Source organism: Pleurodeles waltl, chromosome 10 (genome assembly GCF_031143425.1).
Source record: "Pleurodeles waltl isolate 20211129_DDA chromosome 10, aPleWal1.hap1.20221129, whole genome shotgun sequence".
In the NCBI taxonomy this organism is placed as follows: Eukaryota; Metazoa; Chordata; class Amphibia; order Caudata; family Salamandridae; genus Pleurodeles; species Pleurodeles waltl.
The window spans coordinates 326,178,127-326,194,661 of record NC_090449.1 but is presented as its reverse complement, the minus strand read 5'-3'; the positions used below and the strand labels follow the sequence as shown (position 1 = coordinate 326,194,661).

Genomic DNA, 16,535 nt, shown 5'->3' with positions numbered 1-16,535 from the left:
AGGGTGCGAGAGGTCCCAGGTTCAAATCCCGGACAAGCCCATTTTAGCGGAAAACAATCAAATCCTGCTCAAAATACACAACCCCTCAACATTTCTCATTCCACTCGAAGCATTGTTGCGCAAAACATATTTTTTGCTCAGGCGAAAAATGGATTACAATGCCTTGGCTTCCTTCCTGCTTGCTCTCAGTGCGCCCTGTGTGATGATTTCACAGGCTCTCCTTCCTGGCATTTAGGCATCAGATATTTGTCTGTCTCTGCCCGCAGCTGTGGGATTTTTCAGGACGTCTGAGTGTATGCATGCTGGCTGACACCGCTGCAATTTTCACACTTACCCCTCGCATTCAGAGCAACTGCTGATAAAGTATAGAGGAAATCGTGCAAACATATGAGGGGAACTGTGCTCCTTCAGTCAAACCAGCAAGCTTGTTTCTGTTGTGTAGTGGTTATCACATTCGCCTCACACGCGAAAGGTCCCCGGTTCGAGACCGGGCAGAAACACTTGGCAGCAGCAGCTTTTGTGTTTGCTCCCTAAAACCTCAGTCTCTCTCAATGCACACTTAGACAGAAATGACCTTTAAAAACTTGTGACCTGTGTAAAACGTGCTTTACTATTGCAGGACGCTAAAAAGTTATCTGCATCCCTCGGTGGTCGTGCATGTGCATTGTTTCTTGTTTCTTGTTCTGTTTTTTTTTTTTTTCTTGGCCATGTTATATTGTGGGGCCTTTAAAGCTGTGACTTTGATAGGAACATTGCAAGCGGCAAAATCAACAAGTGCAGACTGAAGAGTCCGACCTGCATACTGTTTTGGCTGTCAGGATGGCCGAGTGGTCTAAGGCGCCAGACTCAAGAGAGCTTGATCTTCAGTGAAGCTGAGCCTTCTGGTCTCTTCATGGAGGCGTGGGTTCAAATCCCACTTCTGACAGGTGTATTTTCTTCCCTTAAATCTTGCTCTGCTTGCAGAGCCAGCTCCTCACACCACTATCTTTGGAAGCTGCTGTGGCATGTGAGGAGAAATCCACCAACCCATCGGCTGGGCCCTCAATCAAAATTCTGTGTATTACTGGAAGGGACGTCTCAGGCACACCTTCTGTTAGAGCTGCACTTTATGACAGTAACTACCATGCTGGTTTCTACTTAAGCAGTTGATTCTATCGTTTGAAGTGAGGCTCTCCTGCCACCTTTTGGGCAAAGAAGACACTGCCCCTGCAACAACACAGGCAGACAAGCTCAAACTAGGTTTCTTGGTTAGGTGGGCGGAGCATATTGGCAATGGTGCCTCCTCGTGACTTGCAATTTACATGAAGAAGACAGAGAGGCAGCTGGGAGTAGGCAGTACCCATGAACCCCTGAACACTGTCTTGCGACTAGCACACAATTCTGAAATGAGGCGGGGGAAAGGAGGTGCTTTCCCCATCAAGGGCCATTCCGGGAAATCAGCCACCCTGCGTCTCCCAGGTGAGTGTTTCAGGCCTATGAGCCACTAATATAAATCTCGCCTGATTGAGCCTCATCGAGCGCTGATCGAGCAAGTGTGCTTGAATCCAAGAGGCATGCTCCTCTGGCTCAAGAGCTAGCAGGCCCTTCAGTGCTTCTGGTTGGGAAGTCTAAGGTGCAAGGGTCCATGACTTGCAGCGGGTTACAACTACCAGAAAGGGTCTGCTTTTCACATCAGTGCCCTAGTTCAGCTCACTGGCACAGGGCATTTTGACTACCTCTTGCCTTGCTAGAGACAAACAAAAAATCCTTGACAGAAAACATCAATTGCTATGGCACGCTTAGAGAGAGAGAGCCTCCAAATGGCCCTGCTTTTCGGAAAGACGCTTCAGAAGATGTTTCAAATGATTATGCAGCGGCAGTCTAGTTGGTATAGGGGTATGATTCTCGCTTCGGGTGTGAGAGGACCTCGGTTCAAATCCCAGACAAACCCCTACCTTTATAGGTTCAGTCTGTGTTTTAAACAGGAGTATTTCTGCTTTTCACTCTTGTAAGATGTCATGTTGCAATGCAATACATGCTTTATACTGGCGTCGAGACGGTTCAGCATCATGAAGGTATGCAAGATTTCTTTGCAACTGCTTTTCTGTGCTGGAGCAGCAGTGCTCGTAGGAACATTAAATGCACAGTGCTTCTCCATGGTAATTTCGGGTCCAGTTCTGAAATCACCTCTTGGAATGAAAGTGATCCCAGTTCCTTTCTTCCAAGGGAAGAGATCGTGTTCCGGAAGGCTCAGCTTTGAGCGTCATGAACATTGGCCCTCATCCTTGCATCCCAGTCCAATGCATAGCCACATAAAGCAAGCAGGTGTGTCTGTTTCCATAGTGTGGTGGTTCCAGTACAATGCATAGCCACATGAAGCAAGCCGGCAAGTGTGTCTGTTTGTCTAGTGTAGTGGTTATCATGCGCACCTCACATGCGAAAGGTCCCTGGTTCGAAACGCTGGGCTTTTTCACAGTATTTGCATTTCCTGCCTCACCTGACAGGCAAGCTGAGATAAAAGAGACTGTGTCTATCCCTCACCATCGTGAGGTACTACGCTCCTGGGGCATCTGTCACAGCTCACCAAGAGGAGTTGCGCCAGCTTACGGCAGTCAGTTGCTCACTGTTTGACCTTTGCAATGAAGCCTGAGCCTACAGCATTCAAGCCAGCCAAGGAAGGAAGGTACGAGAGCGAAAATAGCTTTCCTGCCCTCACCAAGAACACACACCTTGAGCAAATAAAGTGCCAGACTTACAAGGCCCTATCGCCACCGGAGCATCACTTTTAGTGACGCCCCGGTGGCACTATGCACTGCGCGGTATTTACAAGATGGCGTTCAGCCACTTTTTGTGGCTTAACACCACCTTGTAAATACGGCCCCTTAGCACGCAGCGCGTTCCCTGGAAGGGGCGTGCAATGGGTGTTGTTGGGAGAGTGCCACAGCAACACCATAGCATTTTGATACTGCTCCAGATTTAGGAGTTGGCGTAAATCTGCGTCAGCACCAAAATCCAACGCCATCCCAGGGGTGTCGTTAGAGTGGCGCACTGAGGAGAAATGTTTTCATTTCTCCTTGTTTTTGCTCTTTCTATGTGTGATGCATTCTGCAGCACACATAGAAGTAAGAGCAAATCACCATTGAAGATTTTTTTTTTGGGCAGGAAGGTGTCCCTTCCTGCACAAAAACAATTTCCCCCTCAACGCAGTCATCCTTGTACCATGGTGCAAGAACGGCTGCGTTGGCGCTCAGCAGCTAATTTAGAGCTGGCGCAGGGGGAAGCACAGGGGTGCGCTGTATTCTACTAAATACGGCGCTTCCCTGCATTTTGAAAATGACGGCGCGTGGGGCTTGCAAATTTGGCACAGCGTCGCGCTTAGTCATTTTCTTGTAAATCTGGGCCAAAATGTCTAAAGGATAGAGGCTTTTTATGTCATGTTCGATGAAGACCATGCAAATGACTCTAGTCGTACTGCAGAAGAGAGCACCATGTGCAGTTTCTTGCTTTGGGATGTAGTCTCCCACTCTCTGTCACCAACCCTCCGAGCAGGGTCGGAGCCGTTGCATTTCTGTGCCCAGGCTCGTTGGTCTAGGGGTATGATTCTCGCTTAGGGTGCGAGAGGTCCCAGGTTCAAATCCCGGACAAGCCCATTTTAGCGGAAAACAATCAAATCCTGCTCAAAATACACAACCCCTCAACATTTCTCATTCCACTCGAAGCATTGTTGCGCAAAACATATTTTTTGCCTCAGGCGAAAAATGGATTACAATGCCTTGGCTTCCTTCCTGCTTGCTCTCAGTGCGCCCTGTGTGATGATTTCACAGGCTCTCCTTCCTGGCATTTAGGCATCAGATATTTGTCTGTCTCTGCCCGCAGCTGTGGGATTTTTCAGGACGTCTGAGTGTATGCATGCTGGCTGACACCGCTGCAATTTTCACACTTACCCCTCGCATTCCAAGCAACTGCTGATAAAGTATAGAGGAAATCGTGCAAACATATGAGGGGAACTGTGCTCCTTCAGTCAAACCAGCAAGCTTGTTTCTGTAGTGTAGTGGTTATCACGTTCGCCTCACACGCGAAAGGTCCCCGGTTCGAGACCGGGCAGAAACACTTGGCAGCAGCAGCTTTTGTGTTTGCTCCCTAAAACCTCAGTCTCTCTCAATGCACACTTAGACAGAAATGCCCTTTAAAAACTTGTGACCTGTGTAAAACGTGCTTTACTATTGCAGGACGCTAAAAAGTTATCTGCATCCCTCGGTGGTCGTGCATGTGCATTGTTTCTTGTTTCTTGTTCTGTTTTTTTTTTTTTTTCTTGGCCATGTTATATTGTGGGGCCTTTAAAGCTGTGACTTTGATAGGAACATTGCAAGCGGCAAAATCAACAAGTGCAGACTGAAGAGTCCGACCTGCACACTGTTTTGGCTGTCAGGATGGCCGAGTGGTCTAAGGCGCCAGACTCAAGAGAGCTTGATCTTCAGTGAAGCTGAGCCTTCTGGTCTCTTCATGGAGGCGTGGGTTCAAATCCCACTTCTGACAGGTGTATTTTCTTCCCTTAAATCTTGCTCTGCTTGCAGAGCCAGCTCCTCACACCACTATCTTTGGAAGCTGCTGTGGCATGTGAGGAGAAATCCACCAACCCATCGGCTGGGCCCTCAATCAAAATTCTGTGTATTACTGGAAGGGACGTCTCAGGCACACCTTCTGTTAGAGCTGCACTTTATGACAGTAACTACCATGCTGGTTTCTACTTAAGCAGTTGATTCTATCGTTTGAAGTGAGGCTCTCCTGCCACCTTTTGGGCAAAGAAGACACTGCCCCTGCAACAACACAGGCAGACAAGCTCAAACTAGGTTTCTTGGTTAGGTGGGCGGAGCATATTGGCAATGGTGCCTCCTCGTGACTTGCAATTTACATGAAGAAGACAGAGAGGCAGCTGGGAGTAGGCAGTACCCATGAACCCCTGAACACTGTCTTGCGACTAGCACACAATTCTGAAATGAGGCGGGGGAAAGGAGGTGCTTTCCCCATCAAGGGCCATTCCGGGAAATCAGCCACCCTGCGTCTCCCAGGTGAGTGTTTCAGGCCTATGAGCCACTAATATAAATCTCGCCTGATCGAGCCTCATCGAGCGCTGATCGAGCAAGTGTGCTTGAATCCAAGAGGCATGCTCCTCTGGCTCAAGAGCTAGCAGGCCCTTCAGTGCTTCTGGTTGGGAAGTCTAAGGTGCAAGGGTCCATGACTTGCAGCGGGTTACAACTACCAGAAAGGGTCTGCTTTTCACATCAGTGCCCTAGTTCAGCTCACTGGCACAGGGCATTTTGACTACCTCTTGCCTTGCTAGAGACAAACAAAAAATCCTTGACAGAAAACATCAATTGCTATGGCACGCTTAGAGAGAGAGAGCCTCCAAATGGCCCTGCTTTTCGGAAAGACGCTTCAGAAGATGTTTCAAATGATTATGCAGCGGCAGTCTAGTTGGTATAGGGGTATGATTCTCGCTTCGGGTGTGAGAGGACCTCGGTTCAAATCCCAGACAAACCCCTACCTTTATAGGTTCAGTCTGTGTTTTAAACAGGAGTATTTCTGCTTTTCACTCTTGTAAGATGTCATGTTGCAATGCAATACATGCTTTATACTGGCGTCGAGACGGTTCAGCATCATGAAGGTATGCAAGATTTCTTTGCAACTGCTTTTCTGTGCTGGAGCAGCAGTGCTCGTAGGAACATTAAATGCACAGTGCTTCTCCATGGTAATTTCGGGTCCAGTTCTGAAATCACCTCTTGGAATGAAAGTGATCCCAGTTCCTTTCTTCCAAGGGAAGAGATCGTGTTCCGGAAGGCTCAGCTTTGAGCGTCATGAACATTGGCCCTCATCCTTGCATCCCAGTCCAATGCATAGCCACATAAAGCAAGCAGGTGTGTCTGTTTCCATAGTGTGGTGGTTCCAGTACAATGCATAGCCACATGAAGCAAGCCGGCAAGTGTGTCTGTTTGTCTAGTGTAGTGGTTATCATGCGCACCTCACATGCGAAAGGTCCCTGGTTCGAAACGCTGGGCTTTTTCACAGTATTTGCATTTCCTGCCTCACCTGACAGGCAAGCTGAGATAAAAGAGACTGTGTCTATCCCTCACCATCGTGAGGTACTACGCTCCTGGGGCATCTGTCACAGCTCACCAAGAGGAGTTGCGCCAGCTTACGGCAGTCAGTTGCTCACTGTTTGACCTTTGCAATGAAGCCTGAGCCTACAGCATTCAAGCCAGCCAAGGAAGGAAGGTACGAGAGCGAAAATAGCTTTCCTGCCCTCACCAAGAACACACACCTTGAGCAAATAAAGTGCCAGACTTACAAGGCCCTATCGCCACCGGAGCATCACTTTTAGTGACGCCCCGGTGGCACTATGCACTGCGCGGTATTTACAAGATGGCGTTCAGCCACTTTTTGTGGCTTAACACCACCTTGTAAATACGGCCCCTTAGCACGCAGCGCGTTCCCTGGAAGGGGCGTGCAATGGGTGTTGTTGGGAGAGTGCCACAGCAACACCATAGCATTTTGATACTGCTCCAGATTTAGGAGTTGGCGTAAATCTGCGTCAGCACCAAAATCCAACGCCATCCCAGGGGTGTCGTTAGAGTGGCGCACTGAGGAGAAATGTTTTCATTTCTCCTTGTTTTTGCTCTTTCTATGTGTGATGCATTCTGCAGCACACATAGAAGTAAGAGCAAATCACCATTGAAGATTTTTTTTTTGGGCAGGAAGGTGTCCCTTCCTGCACAAAAACAATTTCCCCCTCAACGCAGTCATCCTTGTACCATGGTGCAAGAACGGCTGCGTTGGCGCTCAGCAGCTAATTTAGAGCTGGCGCAGGGGGAAGCACAGGGGTGCGCTGTATTCTACTAAATACGGCGCTTCCCTGCATTTTGAAAATGACGGCGCGTGGGGCTTGCAAATTTGGCACAGCGTCGCGCTTAGTCATTTTCTTGTAAATCTGGGCCAAAATGTCTAAAGGATAGAGGCTTTTTATGTCATGTTCGATGAAGACCATGCAAATGACTCTAGTCGTACTGCAGAAGAGAGCACCATGTGCAGTTTCTTGCTTTGGGATGTAGTCTCCCACTCTCTGTCACCAACCCTCCGAGCAGGGTCGGAGCCGTTGCATTTCTGTGCCCAGGCTCGTTGGTCTAGGGGTATGATTCTCGCTTAGGGTGCGAGAGGTCCCAGGTTCAAATCCCGGACAAGCCCATTTTAGCGGAAAACAATCAAATCCTGCTCAAAATACACAACCCCTCAACATTTCTCATTCCACTCGAAGCATTGTTGCGCAAAACATATTTTTTGCCTCAGGCGAAAAATGGATTACAATGCCTTGGCTTCCTTCCTGCTTGCTCTCAGTGCGCCCTGTGTGATGATTTCACAGGCTCTCCTTCCTGGCATTTAGGCATCAGATATTTGTCTGTCTCTGCCCGCAGCTGTGGGATTTTTCAGGACGTCTGAGTGTATGCATGCTGGCTGACACCGCTGCAATTTTCACACTTACCCCTCGCATTCCAAGCAACTGCTGATAAAGTATAGAGGAAATCGTGCAAACATATGAGGGGAACTGTGCTCCTTCAGTCAAACCAGCAAGCTTGTTTCTGTAGTGTAGTGGTTATCACGTTCGCCTCACACGCGAAAGGTCCCCGGTTCGAGACCGGGCAGAAACACTTGGCAGCAGCAGCTTTTGTGTTTGCTCCCTAAAACCTCAGTCTCTCTCAATGCACACTTAGACAGAAATGCCCTTTAAAAACTTGTGACCTGTGTAAAACGTGCTTTACTATTGCAGGACGCTAAAAAGTTATCTGCATCCCTCGGTGGTCGTGCATGTGCATTGTTTCTTGTTCTGTTTTTTTTTTTTTTTCTTGGCCATGTTATATTGTGGGGCCTTTAAAGCTGTGACTTTGATAGGAACATTGCAAGCGGCAAAATCAACAAGTGCAGACTGAAGAGTCCGACCTGCACACTGTTTTGGCTGTCAGGATGGCCGAGTGGTCTAAGGCGCCAGACTCAAGAGAGCTTGATCTTCAGTGAAGCTGAGCCTTCTGGTCTCTTCATGGAGGCTGGGTTCAAATCCCACTTCTGACAGGTGTATTTTCTTCCCTTAAATCTTGCTCTGCTTGCAGAGCCAGCTCCTCACACCACTATCTTTGGAAGCTGCTGTGGCATGTGAGGAGAAATCCACCAACCCATCGGCTGGGCCCTCAATCAAAATTCTGTGTATTACTGGAAGGGGCGTCTCAGGCACACCTTCTGTTAGAGCTGCACTTTATGACAGTAACTACCATGCTGGTTTCTACTTAAGCAGTTGATTCTATCGTTTGAAGTGAGGCTCTCCTGCCACCTTTTGGGCAAAGAAGACACTGCCCCTGCAACAACACAGGCAGACAAGTTCAAACTAGGTTTCTTGGTTAGGTGGGCAGAGCATATTGGCAATGGTGCCTCCTCGTGACTTGCAATTTACATGAAGAAGACAGAGAGGCAGCTGGGAGTAGGCAGTACCCATGAACCCGTGAACACTGTCTTGCGACTAGCACACAATTCTGAAATGAGGCGGGGGAAAGGAGGTGATTTCCCCATCAAGGGCCATTCCGGGAAATCAGCCACCCTGCGTCTCCCAGGTGAGTGTTTCAGGCCTATGAGCCACTAATATAAATCTCGCCTGATCGAGCCTAATCGAGCGCTGATCGAGCAAGTGTGCTTGAATCCAAGAGGCATGCTCCTCTGGCTCAAGAGCTAGCAGGCCCTTCAGTGCTTCTGGTTGGGAAGTCTAAGGTGCAAGGGTCCATGACTTGCAGCGGGTTACAACTACCAGAAAGGGTCTGCTTTTCACATCAGTGCCCTAGTTCAGCTCACTGGCACAGGGCATTTTGACTACCTCTTGCCTTGCTAGAGACAAACAAAAAATCCTTGACAGAAAACATCAATTGCTATGGCACGCTTAGAGAGAGAGAGCCTCCAAATGGCCCTGCTTTTCGGAAAGACGCTTCAGAAGATGTTTCAAATGACTATGCAGCGGCAGTCTAGTTGGTATAGGGGTATGATTCTCGCTTCGGGTGTGAGAGGACCTCGGTTCAAATCCCAGACAAACCCCTACCTTTATAGGTTCAGTCTGTGTTTTAAACAGGAGTATTTATGCTTTTCACTCTTGTAAGATGTCATGTTGCAATGCAATACATGCTTTATACTGGCGTCGAGACGGTTCAGCATCATGAAGGTATGCGAGATTTCTTTGCAACTGCTTTTCTGTGCTGGAGCAGCAGTGCTCGTAGGAACATTAAATGCACAGTGCTTCTCCATGGTAATTTCGGGTCCAGTTCTGAAATCACCTCTTGGAATGAAAGTGATCCCAGTTCCTTTCTTCCAAGGGAAGAGATCGTGTTCCGGAAGGCTCAGCTTTGAGCGTCATGAACATTGGCCCTCATCCTTGCATCCCAGTCCAATGCATAGCCACATAAAGCAAGCAGGTGTGTCTGTTTCCATAGTGTGGTGGTTCCAGTACAATGCATAGCCACATGAAGCAAGCCGGCAAGTGTGTCTGTTTGTCTAGTGTAGTGGTTATCATGCGCACCTCACATGCGAAAGGTCCCTGGTTCGAGTCGCTGTGCTTTTTCACAGTATTTGCATTTCCTGCCTCACCTGACAGGCAAGCTGAGATAAAAGAGACTGTGTCTATCCCTCACCATCGTGAGGTACTACGCTCCTGGGGCATCTGTCACAGCTCACCAAGAGGAGTTGCGCCAGCTTACGGCAGTCAGTTGCTCACTGTTTGACCTTTGCAATGAAGCCTGAGCCTACAGCATTCAAGCCAGCCAAGGAAGGAAGGTACGAGAGCGAAAATAGCTTTCCTGCCCTCACCAAGAACACACACCTTGAGCAAATAAAGTGCCAGATTTACAAGGTCCTATCACCACTGGAGCATCACTTTTAGTGACGCCCCGGTGGCACTATGCACTGCGCGGTATTTACAAGATGGCGTTCAGCCACTTTTTGTGGCTTAACACCACCTTGTAAATACGGCCCCTTAGCACGCAGCGCGTTCCCTGGAAGGGGCGTGCAATGGGTGTTGTTGGGAGTGTGCCACAGCAACACCATAGCATTTTGATGCTGCTCCAGATTTAGGAGTTGGCGTAAATCTGCGTCAGCACCAAAATCCAACGCCATCCCAGGGGTGTCGTTAGAGTGGCGCACTGAGGAGAAATGTTTTAATTTCTCCTTGTTTTTGCTCTTTCTATGTGTGATGCATTCTGCAGCACACATAGAAGTAAGAGCAAATCACCATTGAAGATTTTTTTTTTGGGCAGGAAGGTGTCCCTTCCTGCACAAAAACAATTTCCCCCTCAACGCAGTCATCCTTGTACCATGGTGCAAGAACGGCTGCGTTGGCGCTCAGCAGCTAATATAGAGCTGGCGCAGGGGGAAGCACAGGGGTGCGCTGTATTCTACTAAATACGGCGCTTCCCTGCATTTTGAAAATGACGGCGCGTGGGGCTTGCAAATTTGGCACAGCGTCGCGCTTAGTCATTTTCTTGTAAATCTGGGCCAAAATGTCTAAAGGATAGAGGCTTTTTATGTCATGTTCGATGAAGACCATGCAAATGACTCTAGTCGTACTGCAGAAGAGAGCACCATGTGCAGTTTCTTGCTTTGGGATGTAGTCTCCCACTCTCTGTCACCAACCCTCCGAGCAGGGTCGGAGCCGTTGCATTTCTGTGCCCAGGCTCGTTGGTCTAGGGCTATGATTCTCGCTTAGGGTGCGAGAGGTCCCAGATTCAAATCCCGGACGAGCCCATTTTAGCGGAAAACAATCAAATCCTGCTCAAAATACACAACCCCTCAACATTTCTCATTCCACTCGAAGCATTGTTGCGCAAAACATATTTTTTGCCTCAGGCGAAAAATGGATTACAATGCCTTGGCTTCCTTCCTGCTTGCTCTCAGTGCGCCCTGTGTGATGATTTCACAGGCTCTCCTTCCTGGCATTTAGGCATCAGATATTTGTCTGTCTCTGCCCGCAACTGTGGGATTTTTCAGGACGTCTGAGTGTATGCATGCTGGCTGACACCGCTGCAATTTTCACACTTACCCCTCGCATTCCGAGCAACTGCTGATAAAGTATAGAGGAAATCGTGCAAACATATGAGGGGAACTGTGCTCCTTCAGTCAAACCAGCAAGCTTGTTTCTGTAGTGTAGTGGTTATCATGTTCGCCTCACACGCGCAAGGTCCCCGGTTCGAGACCGGGCAGAAACCCTTGGCAGCAGCAGCTTTTGTGTTTGCTCCCTAAAACCTCAGTCTCTCTCAATGCACACTTAGACAGAAATGACCTTTAAAAACTTGTGACCTGTGTAAAACGTGCTTTACTATTGCAGGACGCTAAAAAGTTATCAGCATCCCTCGGTGGTCGTGCATGTGCATTGTTTCTTGTTCTGTTTTTTTTTTTTTTTCTTGGCCATGTTATATTGTGGGGCCTTTAAAGCTGTGACTTTGATAGGAACATTGCAAGCGGCAAAATCAACAAGTGCAGACTGAAGAGTCCGACCTGCGCACTGTTTTGGCTGTCAGGATGGCCGAGTGGTCTAAGGCGCCAGACTCAAGAGAGCTTGATCTTCAGTGAAGCTGAACCTTCTGGTCTCTTCATGGAGGCGTGGGTTCAAATCCCACTTCTGACAGGTGTATTTTCTTCCCTTAAATCTTGCTCTGCTTGCAGAGCCAGCTCCTCACACCACTATCTTTGGAAGCTGCTGTGGCATGTGAGGAGAAATCCACCAACCCATCGGCTGGGCCCTCAATCAAAATTCTGTGTATTACTGGAAGGGGCGTCTCAGGCACACCTTCTGTTAGAGCTGCACTTTATGACAGTAACTACCATGCTGGTTTCTACTTAAGCAGTTGATTCTATTGTTTGAAGTGAGGCTCTCCTGCCACCTTTTGGGCAAAGAAGACACTGCCCCTGCAACAACACAGGCAGACAAGCTCAAACTAGGTTTCTTGGTTAGGTGGGCGGAGCATATTGGCAATGGTGCCTCCTCGTGACTTGCAATTTACATGAAGAAGACAGAGAGGCAGCTGGGAGTAGGCAGTACCCATGAACCCCTGAACACTGTCTTGCGACTAGCACACAATTCTGAAATGAGGCGGGGGAAAGGAGGTGATTTCCCCATCAAGGGCCATTCCGGGAAATCAGCCACCCTGCGTCTCCCAGGTGAGTGTTTCAGGCCTATGAGCCACTAATATAAATCTCGCCTGATCGAGCGATGATCGAGCAAGTGTGCTTGAATCCAAGAGGCATGCTCCTCTGGCTCAAGAGCTAGCAGGCCCTTCAGTGCTTCTGGTTGGGAAGTCTAAGGTGCAAGGGTCCATGACTTGCAGCGGGTTACAACTACCAGAAAGGGTCTGCTTTTCACATCAGTGCCCTAGTTCAGCTCACTGGCACAGGGCATTTTGACTACCTCTTGCCTTGCTAGAGACAAACAAAAAATCCTTGACAGAAAACATCAATTGCTATGGCACGCTTAGAGAGAGAGAGCCTCCAAATGGCCCTGCTTTTCGGAAAGACGCTTCAGAAGATGTTTCAAATGACTATGCAGCGGCAGTCTAGTTGGTATAGGGGTATGATTCTCGCTTCGGGTGTGAGAGGACCTCGGTTCAAATCCCAGACAAACCCCTACCTTTATAGGTTCAGTCTGTGTTTTAAACAGGAGTATTTCTGCTTTTCACTCTTGTAAGATGTCATGTTGCAATGCAATACATGCTTTATACTGGCGTCGAGACGGTTCAGCATCATGAAGGTATGCGAGATTTCTTTGCAACTGCTTTTCTGTGCTGGAGCAGCAGTGCTCGTAGGAACATTAAATGCACAGTGCTTCTCCATGGTAATTTCGGGTCCAGTTCTGAAATCACCTCTTGGAATGAAAGTGATCCCAGTTCCTTTCTTCCAAGGGAAGAGATCGTGTTCCGGAAGGCTCAGCTTTGAGCGTCATGAACATTGGCCCTCATCCTTGCATCCCAGTCCAATGCATAGCCACATAAAGCAAGCAGGTGTGTCTGTTTCCATAGTGTGGTGGTTCCAGTACAATGCATAGCCACATGAAGCAAGCCGGCAAGTGTGTCTGTTTGTCTAGTGTAGTGGTTATCATGCGCACCTCACATGCGAAAGGTCCCTGGTTCGAGACGCTGGGCTTTTTCACAGTATTTGCATTTCCTGCCTCACCTGACAGGCAAGCTGAGATAAAAGAGACTGTGTCTATCCCTCACCATCGTGAGGTACTACGCTCCTGGGGCATCTGTCACAGCTCACCAAGAGGAGTTGCGCCAGCTTACGGCAGTCAGTTGCTCACTGTTTGACCTTTGCAATGAAGCCTGAGCCTACAGCATTCAAGCCAGCCAAGGAAGGAAGGTACGAGAGCGAAAATAGCTTTCCTGCCCTCACCAAGAACACACACCTTGAGCAAATAAAGTGCCAGACTTACAAGGCCCTATCGCCACCGGAGCATCACTTTTAGTGACGCCCCGGTGGCACTATGCACTGCGCGGTATTTACAAGATGGCGTTCAGCCACTTTTTGTGGCTTAACACCACCTTGTAAATACGGCCCCTTAGCACGCAGCGCGTTCCCTGGAAGGGGCGTGCAATGGGTGTTGTTGGGAGAGTGCCACAGCAACACCATAGCATTTTGATACTGCTCCAGATTTAGGAGTTGGCGTAAATCTGCGTCAGCACCAAAATCCAACGCCATCCCAGGGGTGTCGTTAGAGTGGCGCACTGAGGAGAAATGTTTTCATTTCTCCTTGTTTTTGCTCTTTCTATGTGTGATGCATTCTGCAGCACACATAGAAGTAAGAGCAAATCACCATTGAAGATTTTTTTTTTGGGCAGGAAGGTGTCCCTTCCTGCACAAAAACAATTTCCCCCTCAACGCAGTCATCCTTGTACCATGGTGCAAGAACGGCTGCGTTGGCGCTCAGCAGCTAATTTAGAGCTGGCGCAGGGGGAAGCACAGGGGTGCGCTGTATTCTACTAAATACGGCGCTTCCCTGCATTTTGAAAATGACGGCGCGTGGGGCTTGCAAATTTGGCACAGCGTCGCGCTTAGTCATTTTCTTGTAAATCTGGGCCAAAATGTCTAAAGGATAGAGGCTTTTTATGTCATGTTCGATGAAGACCATGCAAATGACTCTAGTCGTACTGCAGAAGAGAGCACCATGTGCAGTTTCTTGCTTTGGGATGTAGTCTCCCACTCTCTGTCACCAACCCTCCGAGCAGGGTCGGAGCCGTTGCATTTCTGTGCCCAGGCTCGTTGGTCTAGGGGTATGATTCTCGCTTAGGGTGCGAGAGGTCCCAGGTTCAAATCCCGGACAAGCCCATTTTAGCGGAAAACAATCAAATCCTGCTCAAAATACACAACCCCTCAATATTTCTCATTCCACTCGAAGCATTGTTGCGCAAAACATATTTTTTGCCTCAGGCGAAAAATGGATTACAATGCCTTGGCTTCCTTCCTGCTTGCTCTCAGTGCGCCCTGTGTGATGATTTCACAGGCTCTCCTTCCTGGCATTTAGGCATCAGATATTTGTCTGTCTCTGCCCGCAGCTGTGGGATTTTTCAGGACGTCTGAGTGTATGCATGCTGGCTGACACCGCTGCAATTTTCACACTTATCCCTCGCATTCCGAGCAACTGCTGATAAAGTATAGAGGAAATCGTGCGAACATATGAGGGGAACTGTGCTCCTTCAGTCAAACCAGCAAGCTTGTTTCTGTTGTGTAGTGGTTATCACGTTCGCCTCACACGCGAAAGGTCCCCGGTTCGAGACCGGACAGAAACACTTGGCAGCAGCAGCTTTTGTGTTTGCTCCCTAAAACCTCAGTCTCTCTCAATGCACACTTAGACAGAAATGACCTTTAAAAACTTGTGACCTGTGTAAAACGTGCTTTACTATTGCAGGACGCTAAAAAGTTATCTGCATCCCTCGGAGTCGTGCATGTGCATTGTTTCTTGTTTCTTGTTCTGTTTATTTTTTTTTTTCTTGGCCATGTTATATTGTGGGGCCTTTAAAGCTGTGACTTTGATAGGAACATTGCAAGCGGCAAAATCAACAAGTGCAGACTGAAGAGTCCGACCTGCACACTGTTTTGGCTGTCAGGATGGCCGAGTGGTCTAAGGCGCCAGACTCAAGAGAGCTTGATCTTCAGTGAAGCTGAGCCTTCTGGTCTCTTCATGGAGGCGTGGGTTCAAATCCCACTTCTGACAGGTGTATTTTCTTCCCTTAAATCTTGCTCTGCTTGCAGAGCCAGCTCCTCACACCACTATCTTTGGAAGCTGCTGTGGCATGTGAGGAGAAATCCACCAACCCATCGGCTGGGCCCTCAATCAAAATTCTGTGTATTACTGGAAGGGACGTCTCAGGCACACCTTCTGTTAGAGCTGCACTTTATGACAGTAACTACCATGCTGGTTTCTACTTAAGCAGTTGATTCTATCGTTTGAAGTGAGGCTCTCCTGCCACCTTTTGGGCAAAGAAGACACTGCCCCTGCAACAACACAGGCAGACAAGCTCAAACTAGGTTTCTTGGTTAGGTGGGCGGAGCATATTGGCAATGGTGCCTCCTCGTGACTTGCAATTTACATGAAGAAGACAGAGAGGCAGCTGGGAGTAGGCAGTACCCATGAACCCCTGAACACTGTCTTGCGACTAGCACACAATTCTGAAATGAGGCGGGGGAAAGGAGGTGCTTTCCCCATCAAGGGCCATTCCGGGAAATCAGCCACCCTGCGTCTCCCAGGTGAGTGTTTCAGGCCTATGAGCCACTAATATAAATCTCGCCTGATCGAGCCTCATCGAGCGCTGATCGAGCAAGTGTGCTTGAATCCAAGAGGCATGCTCCTCTGGCTCAAGAGCTAGCAGGCCCTTCAGTGCTTCTGGTTGGGAAGTCTAAGGTGCAAGGGTCCATGACTTGCAGCGGGTTACAACTACCAGAAAGGGTCTGCTTTTCACATCAGTGCCCTAGTTCAGCTCACTGGCACAGGGCATTTTGACTACCTCTTGCCTTGCTAGAGACAAACAAAAAATCCTTGACAGAAAACATCAATTGCTATGGCACGCTTAGAGAGAGAGAGCCTCCAAATGGCCCTGCTTTTCGGAAAGACGCTTCAGAAGATGTTTCAAATGATTATGCAGCGGCAGTCTAGTTGGTATAGGGGTATGATTCTCGCTTCGGGTGTGAGAGGACCTCGGTTCAAATCCCAGACAAACCCCTACCTTTATAGGTTCAGTCTGTGTTTTAAACAGGAGTATTTCTGCTTTTCACTCTTGTAAGATGTCATGTTGCAATGCAATACATGCTTTATACTGGCGTCGAGACGGTTCAGCATCATGAAGGTATGCGAGATTTCTTTGCAACTGCTTTTCTGTGCTGGAGCAGCAGTGCTCGTAGGAACATTAAATGCACAGTGCTTCTCCATGGTAATTTCGGGTCCAGTTCTGAAATCACCTCTTGGAATGAAAGTGATCCCAGTTCCTTTCTTC

General features: G+C 48.5%; 7 non-coding genes across 7 annotated transcripts; all 7 read left to right on the top strand.

Annotated features, from left to right (window-relative positions):
• The first annotated feature begins 427 nt into the window (after positions 1–427).
• TRNAV-CAC (transfer RNA valine (anticodon CAC)) lies at positions 428–500 on the top strand. The gene has a single exon. It is a non-coding gene; the product is annotated as a tRNA-Val (tRNA).
• Positions 501–813: 313 nt separating this feature from the next.
• Positions 814–925, top strand: TRNAL-CAA (transfer RNA leucine (anticodon CAA)). Its single transcript has 2 exons — positions 814–851; positions 880–925. It is a non-coding gene; the product is annotated as a tRNA-Leu (tRNA).
• A 3,091-nt stretch (positions 926–4,016) lies between these two features.
• On the top strand, positions 4,017–4,089 carry TRNAV-CAC (transfer RNA valine (anticodon CAC)). Its single transcript has one exon. It is a non-coding gene; the product is annotated as a tRNA-Val (tRNA).
• A 314-nt stretch (positions 4,090–4,403) lies between these two features.
• On the top strand, positions 4,404–4,515 carry TRNAL-CAA (transfer RNA leucine (anticodon CAA)). The gene is made up of 2 exons: positions 4,404–4,441; positions 4,470–4,515. It is a non-coding gene; the product is annotated as a tRNA-Leu (tRNA).
• Positions 4,516–7,606: 3,091 nt separating this feature from the next.
• On the top strand, positions 7,607–7,679 carry TRNAV-CAC (transfer RNA valine (anticodon CAC)). The gene has a single exon. It is a non-coding gene; the product is annotated as a tRNA-Val (tRNA).
• A 3,889-nt stretch (positions 7,680–11,568) lies between these two features.
• On the top strand, positions 11,569–11,680 carry TRNAL-CAA (transfer RNA leucine (anticodon CAA)). The gene is made up of 2 exons: positions 11,569–11,606; positions 11,635–11,680. It is a non-coding gene; the product is annotated as a tRNA-Leu (tRNA).
• Positions 11,681–15,147: 3,467 nt separating this feature from the next.
• TRNAL-CAA (transfer RNA leucine (anticodon CAA)) lies at positions 15,148–15,259 on the top strand. Its single transcript has 2 exons — positions 15,148–15,185; positions 15,214–15,259. It is a non-coding gene; the product is annotated as a tRNA-Leu (tRNA).
• The last annotated feature ends 1,276 nt before the right edge of the window (positions 15,260–16,535 follow it).